The following is an 8,047-nucleotide window of genomic DNA, read 5'->3' as shown; positions in this document are numbered from 1 at the left end:
TACGCAGTGAATTTGTGTTTGTTATCAAACCGGAGAGTGGTTCAGAGTAGCGTAGTGAAGAGAGAATATCTATGTATTCAATTATGGTATCATTGTTGAGAGTATCCACTAGTGAAAGTATGATCCCTAGGCCTTGTTTCCAAGCAATGAAACACCGTTTACAACTAGTTCTGCTACATGTGTGATTGCTGCCATTTTTATTTTTAGATTGCAATTACCACTCATAATCATCCATATTACTTGTATTTCACTATCTCTTCGCTGAACTAGTGCACCTATACATCACAAGTGTATTGGGTGTGTTGGGGACACAAGAGACTTCTTGTATCGTAATTACGGGGCTGCTTGAGAGGGATATCTTTGACCTCTACCTCCATGAGTTCGATAAACCTTGGGTGATCCATTTAAGGGAAACCTGTTGTTGTTCTATAAACCTCTGCACTTAGAGGCCCAACACTGTCTACAAGAATAGAAGCGTGCGTAGACATCACCAATACAAGTTGCACGTCAAGCGTGGATTCAAATCTCATGTGCGTGGACATGTAAGGTTAGTCCGGGCCGCTTCATTCTACCCTCCCGCAAGATGCAAAGTACATGAGAGAGTTGAGACAATAAAAGCATCAACGCCCACAAAACCATTGTGTTCTATTCGTACAACAAATTTATGCATAAGATCAGCTCTGATACCACTAATGGGATTATAGCATAGAAAACAAATAATTTTGCCGCAAGAACGAACAAAACCAAGATCCAGTATGGAAAAAATCCAAGATATAATCTACTAGATTGAAGCAACGAGATAGATTAGATTTTTACCCTTGAAGAACGGAAGTGGTAATAAGATCAGATCTCGTGGTTGAAGTAGTCGTACTCTTGCCGAACTCAAAGTTTGTGATGAAGTCCTTCCGGCGCTGCAAGCGGGTAGCACCTCCATACTCGGTGACATGTATGGTGTCGATGAATACCTCCTCGCCCCGTTCCAGCGGGCAGCGGAAGTGCTAGATCCTCTGTGAAATCCTAGCATCACTATGGCATGGTGGTGGTGGTGGTTGATGTCTACGCACGCTTCTATTCCTGTAGACAGTGTTGGGACTCCAAGAGCATAGGTTTGTAGAACAGCAGCAAGTTTCCCTTAAGTGAATCACCCAAGGTTTATCGAACTCGGGGAGGTAGAGGTCAAAGATATCCCTCTCAAGCAACCCTGCAATTAAGATACAAGAAGTCTCTTGTGTCCCCAACACACCTAATACACTTGTCAGATGTATAGGTGCACTAGCTCGGCGAAGAGATAGTGAAATACAAGTAATATGGATGATTATAAGTAGTAATTGCAATCTGAAATAAAAAATGGCAGCAAGCGAACATGTAGCAGAACTTGTTGGAAACGGTGTTTCAATGCTTAGAAACAAGGCCTAGGGATCATACTTTCACTAGTGGACACTCTCAACAATGATCACATAATTGAATAAATAAATGCTACTCTCAAACACTCTCTTGTTGGATAACAAACACCATTCATTGTGTAGGGCTGCAAAAGCACACCTCAAGCCGGAGTAAACAAGCTCCACAATGTCATAAAGGAATCACACACGATGCGCACACTCGTCACCATCACACCGTGGAGAGTGACTCAGCGGTTCATATTAAAGTAACCTCTAGAGTGCATAATAGACAAGAGTAACATCTACATATTCAACTAGATTACAAAGCTCATGATCACATAAAGATCACACCATGGGAGAGAGAGATGAACCACATAGCTACCAGTAGAGCCCTCAGCCTCGGGGGAGAACTACTCCCTCCTCATCATGGGAGACAGCAACGGCGATGAAGATGGCGGTGGTGTCGATGGAGATGACTCCGGGGGCAATTCCCCGTCCCGGCGGCGTGCCGGAACAGAGATTCTGTCCCCCGAAACTTGTCGTCGATGGCGGCGGCGCTGCGGAACTCTTCGTGGAATATGACTTCCGGTACTAGGGTTTTCCGATACGAAGGAATATATAGGCGAAGAGACAGCGTCGGGGGAGCCAGGGGTGGCCTCCCCACACATGGGCGCGGCAGGAGGTGGGGCCGCGCCGCCCTATGGGGTGGCCCCCCTGCTGGCTTCTCCGACTCTTCTTCGATGTTCTGGAACAGTCCGTGGAAAATAGGGCAGTGGGCTTTTGTTTCATCCAATTCCGAGAATATTTCCTGTGTAGAATTTCTAAAACCAAAAACAGCAGAAAACAGGAACTGGCACTTCGGCATCTTGTTAATAGGTTAGTCCCGGAAAATGCATAAAAATGCTATAAAGTATGAATAAAATATGTAGGTATTGTCATAAAACTAGCATGGAACATAAGAAATTATAGATACGTTGGAGACGTATCAGTGGTGGAGGAGGAAAAATCCTGCAAGGCTTCGCCAAGCCGGCACAGGAGGAAGGAGGGAGAGATGGTAGGGTTTGGGAGGGAAAGATGTGGTTGAACCCTGCCCTCTCGCCTATATTTTAAGCAGTGCGTCCAAGTGCTGAGCGGACACGAGGTGGGATGGCCCAATACACGAAAATTAAAGCACGACAACAATTCGTTACCCTCTCGCTCGCGAGTCCTTGCCGAACGATTCTTACTAGTTTTTTGTACCGTTTTCTTCTAATCAAATTCAAAATCTAAACATTTCTAAAACCGAAAAAATTCAAAATCTAAAAAATTTAAAACCAAAAAATTCAAAATTTTAACATATTGAAAATCTGAACAAATTTGAATCTGAACAATATCAAAATCTTAACAAAACCAAATTTTGAACATATTTGAAATTTGAACAATTATAAAATGTATAAATCTAAAGAAGTTCGAAATCTAAACAAAAATAAGCTTTGAAGCAACACGAAATTTGACCAATTTTGAAATTTGAGGGAACCAGCCTAAGCCAGATAAAAACCGGTAGAAACCTGAAGAAACTAGCAAAAACAGAAAAAAACCAATGAAAATAATTAACCCGAAATCCTACTCGAGCTAATGGGCCTCGCGAGAAATCCCGCTCTATGTGGTGCCCCAAATAGGGGCTGCATTGGGCGGTGAATTGAAACAAGAAACAAGCGAGCTGCGTGTCGACTACTATTACTTCATATCATTTGCTAAAAAACAGACTATTACTTCATATCCATCGAAGCATGTGTTTGCTAGGTTTGGTGAGCTCAGATATTCACCAATCAACTAGCCTTTAAGTGTTTGGTACCATGTGTTGGGTGTTTGGGCCATGCACACCTCACACGAAAAATGCCCATCAACTCTTAGAGAATCTTGATTTAAGCTTCGCTCCTCAGCCTGATTGGGCTCGATTAGATTTTCCTCCGCATGACCCCGTAAAGTTTCCCCATCCAGCCCACTACTGGTACCGAGCCCGTTAGTGTCACCGCTGAAAGGTTGAGGAAGAACTAGGAGGGGGTTTGAATAGGAGCTACCAAATTTTACCTTTTTCAATTTTGATGTTGGTTGCGAAAACGTAACGGTGAGTGCGGAATAGTAAATATGACCCTAAATGAAATGCAAGCAAGAAACACCAAATTCAAGACAAGTAGAAAGGGAAGCAGTACCACTGGGAAAAAGCGCGGAGACAACATAGACACGATATGTTTCCCGTAGTTCCTTCCACAAAAGGAGGTACGTCTATGTTGAGGAGGTGTGGCACCACAAAGGTGCCAACCTCCACAAAGGCGCCAACTTATTCCTCGTGGAAACACCACAAAAGTGTCCCTAATTCTGCAGTAAGCAAAGCCAGTCGAAGTGTCTAGCCTTCACACAAGGTTGGGGCGAACTCCACAAAGGACAGAAGTTCCCAACAACATCAAGATCTAGTCACAAAAAGACCTAGAACTAGATACAGCTCTTCCAACAACAAGGATCCCCACAAAGGAGATGTAGGGTTTCTAATTCAACAAAAAATGAGAAGGAGAATCACGAAATTTCTTGGGTAGATAGGTAGATCTAGCCCTCCTCCTTTGATTCCCCAAATTTTGGGGGATTTGGTTGGCTAAGGAGGGAGATCCACTCTATTTAAGCTCAAGAACAATGGAGGAGAGAGAAAGTCTATGTGTGCTCAGATCTGTTTTGAGGAAGAAGAAGGCTCCCCCTTTTATAGCCCGTACGCGCCTTGTATATGTTGAGGTGCCCGAATGGAAGTCCTCCCTCCCCCTCCCCCCGGAACTTTCGTCCTGCCCAGCAACTACAGATGGAGCGGATGATCCGGCAGCCCCGGATGTTTGGGGGCGGAGGAGTTAACTTCCAGGCACTATCCTATAAGATGGCATGCGCGGCTTCCTCATGGTGAAGGGCAGGCCGTATGTAGATCACATCCGGCACACAATTTTCGAGCCAACTTCCTGCCAAGGAAAAACTATGGATTTCTGCAAAACAGGGGGGATGAATGTCACCTCCAGCCCCAAACTTCCGGCCAAGGTTCCGCCTGAGCAAAACACATCTTGAAGCCTTGGTGTGTATTGGCCAGAACATCTGGCCGCTTGGGGGCCAGATAATCCAACCCGGAGAGAATTCCAGCTCCTTCTTCAAATCAACAACAAAATATCCTTTCTCCTCACAGGTTCTCTTCCACCAAGTGCAAAGATCACATACCGAATTCAAAAGAACCAGATACAAGATCCAAACAAACGAAGGGTTATCATCCATAGTGCTAAAATTGTTTCCTACACACTTGAGCACATATGGTAAAATTCTTATTCAAGTGTTGTGATCAAACAAACAAAACCTTAGGGATAGAGCATGCTCTTTCAACCGCCCCACATGTTCCCAACAAACCATTCAATCCTACTCTTTGTCTCTCTCCAACTGCACTCTCCTAGTGATATGGATATCCGGGCCTGGTACTCTAGGACAGCCATTGATATGATATTTGGGTCTAAGGTTGTACCAGTAGTTTATTATAATCTTGTTATTAGGAGATAATAATGTAGCCAGGTCATGCTGTGGGCCATCTAGGGTTTTAATAGAGTCCGTTTGACTCGGGCCTGTCCAAGTCGAACTAGGTTAGGCCCAATAAGGGGGCCGGCCGGCCACCTCTCCCTCTCATATAAGGAGATGGCACGGCTAGGGTTTAGAGAAGAACAAGTTTAGTCTCAAGATTAGGGTTTTCCCCATTGCGTGTGTTCACGTGTATCATCCCTCCGGGGGTACGGCGCTGCCGTTTATCTAGATTATCCGCTTCGAAGGTTCTTGTGTTCATCAAGGATTGTCTAGCTCAGGTTTGAGGCGTATCGATTCATCGATCCGTTGCTTGCTGGATTCGTTCCCTCTTCTCCAGGCTGCATTCATCGCGTTGTTGGGAGGAATCGCGTACCTCCGGCGACGGGCCTCGCTCCGCTCGTCAGAAGTTAGCCTCCCTTTAGTATATGAATTTGGATCACAAAATAACAAACAGCTCATGACCCATACACTCATTCTCATAGCCATCCATGGCATCAGTTCACTACTGAGTACAGTAGTGAGTAGTGAGTACAGAGTGTATAGACTAGGTGTTATTCTATTACAGCATGACATCAATTTTCCCACTTGAAGGCTATTGGGCTCCTGACTTGATGCTTCTTGTTCGACCAGCTGATGAATCCAAAGCCCCACCCGGCGGGCTTCATGTCGCCTCCGGCTACGCTCGTGAATTCCACCGTGTAGCTCCTCTTCTCGTTCTGCTTACTGAACTCGAGAATCGACGGCTTGACCGTCACCTGCACCCCGTCCGGTGCCGCCACAGTCACGAAGTACGTCTCCCGCTGGCCGCTGCTCGGAAACCTTGGTCACAGTCCGCTTCAGTATGCGGACGCGGGTGTTGATGTCGAAGACGACCACCAGAGACGGATAGTTCAGATTTGCCACGCCGCCGGGGAGCGTCCTCGTGCACTTCTTCAGGCCGGGCACGAACCTCCGCATCTGCTCCACCGTGTAGTTGAGGCTGCAAAGGAAGTCCACGTAATCTTGTGTGCCAGCCTCGTACACCAGTCCGGGGTTCGTCGCACGTTGTGGAAGGACGAAGCCGGCCCCAGACACAAACGGCGTCGCGTCGGCGGCACCGACACCGTCGATGTCGACTCCATTATCCAGGATCTGCTTCCCGGTGTTGTCCATCGGCCAGGCGCTAGTCATCATCGCCGACCGCACCATGGCCGGCGTCCAGTCGCCGTGCCTCTTCTTGATAAGAGCCGCGACGCCCGCGACGTGCGGGCACGCCATGGACGTGCCGGAGATGATGTTGAACTCTGCCCAGCTCCTCGTGCCGATCTCCGACTCCAATGGTTGGGCCTCACCGGACCAAGCGGCGAGGACGTTCACGCCTGGCGCGACAACGTCCGGCTTCAGGATCTCGGGGAGCACGGCGCTGGGGCCCCGGGACGAGAATCCTGCCACCATGGGCGCCCTGTTGGCCCCGGTGACCGTGTCGCAGGAGAAGACTAGCGATGCAACTGGATACGGCACCGAGGACATGTAATCGTCCAGCTTCTTCCCCGCAGCGTACCCGAGGATGAGACCGGGGAGGTTGAACCTTTTGGCCATGACTGAGTCCCTGAACCTTTCAAACGTTTCCGCCGCAACTAGGCCGGCTCCACCAGCCCGCTCCACATACATGCCGCTCCAGGCGCCCGCAATCGAGCACACGACGATCTTCCCCCGACCCTGTCGGGAGTCAGGTCCTCCGGGTTGCAGGAGCTGTTCACGAGCGGGATCATGCTCATGCCTTCGGCCTTCACGGTGTAGAGACTCTGCCCGGTGAGCAGCAGCCCGCTTCCGAGCATGAGTTTCGCCGGGAACACTCGGTCCATGGTGGCGGCGCCGACGGTGACCATCCACGGAGTGAGGTGGCCCACTGTCGCTGCTCCCGGGCCGCCGTTGCCGCCGGCGAGGACGACGAGTACGCCTCTGCTCTCTGCGCCGAAGGTGGCGATGGAGAAGACGTCTTTGTAGAAGGGGCCTTTGCTGCCGCTGATGGACATCGAGATGATGTCCACGCCGTCCCTCACCGCGGCATCGATTGCCGCGGCGATGCACCATTCAGGGCATCTCCCCGCCTTGTTGCACGCCTTGTACATTGCTATCTTGGCCTTGGGCGCCACGCCCCAAGCCTCCCCACCCGCGAAGTGCAAGAAGTTTGCCCCAGGTACCTTGGAGCCGGCGGCCGTCGCGGCCACGTGTGTGCCGTGCCCGAGCTTGTCTCGCGGGGTGAAGATGCCGTCCGGCTCGTGGACGAAGACCTTGCCGCCGACCAACTTGTTGTTGCACAAGCTGGCGTTGAACTCCGCCGCGTCCATGCATTTTCCCTCCACGTCGGCCGGACGGGGCCGAGACCGCTGTCGTCGAAGCTGGCGTGCTCCGGCCAGATGCCGGTGTCGATGAAGCCGATGATGATGCCGTCGCCGAACTCGGAGTCAGGCCAGGCGCCGCTCTCGGGGCTGAGACCGAGGAAGCCTGGCGATCTCGTGGTCTGGGTGTAGTACACCCTGTTCTTGTAGACGCCGGACACGCCGGGAAGGCTCGACATGCGCTGGGCCTCGTCGTTGGTGAGACGGACAGCAAAACCGTGCAGCACGGTGTCATACGTGTATAAGATGCGGGCGGAGGAATTTGTGGGGCGAGGGGAGTGGGTGGCCACCATTGACGCGTACCAGTGCTCGACTGTGGCGAACTGGGATGGCTTGAAGTGGTGATTGGTGTGGACGATGTAGGTGTGTGAGCTCGATGGATGCGGCTTTGGGGTGATGGCTGGGTGGGTGAACTGCACGAGGATCAGAACTAGCAGGGCTCTGCTCCAGATGATGGACATGGTGGATGCCATTGTTGATGCGTGTGAGAGCTTGTGGTGGAGGAATATTTGTGCGTGGTTATGGGTTTTATAGAGCTAGCTTGAGTTCAGTAGGGTAACTTGTGACGCTGCTCTACCGTAGTGTGGTACAGAGTTGTGTAAGACTCGAGACTTTGCTCAGAGAACAAATCTGAGATCTCGACAAATTTACATAACAATTCTGTTCGGCTTGGGCTGATCCTTTGTTTGTCAAAGCATGTACTTGAAG

The 8,047-nt window shown here is 49.7% G+C and overlaps 1 pseudogene; it reads right to left on the bottom strand.

The window, feature by feature from the left end:
• Window positions 1–5,530: 5,530 nt before the first annotated feature.
• On the bottom strand, window positions 5,531–7,812 carry LOC124670126 (annotated as a pseudogene).
• Between the last annotated feature and the right edge of the window lie 235 nt (window positions 7,813–8,047).

Source organism: Lolium rigidum, chromosome 7 (genome assembly GCF_022539505.1).
Source record: "Lolium rigidum isolate FL_2022 chromosome 7, APGP_CSIRO_Lrig_0.1, whole genome shotgun sequence".
Taxonomy (NCBI): domain Eukaryota; kingdom Viridiplantae; phylum Streptophyta; class Magnoliopsida; order Poales; family Poaceae; genus Lolium; species Lolium rigidum.
The sequence above is the reverse complement of the archived record's forward strand: the minus strand, read 5'-3'. Positions and strand labels throughout refer to the sequence as shown.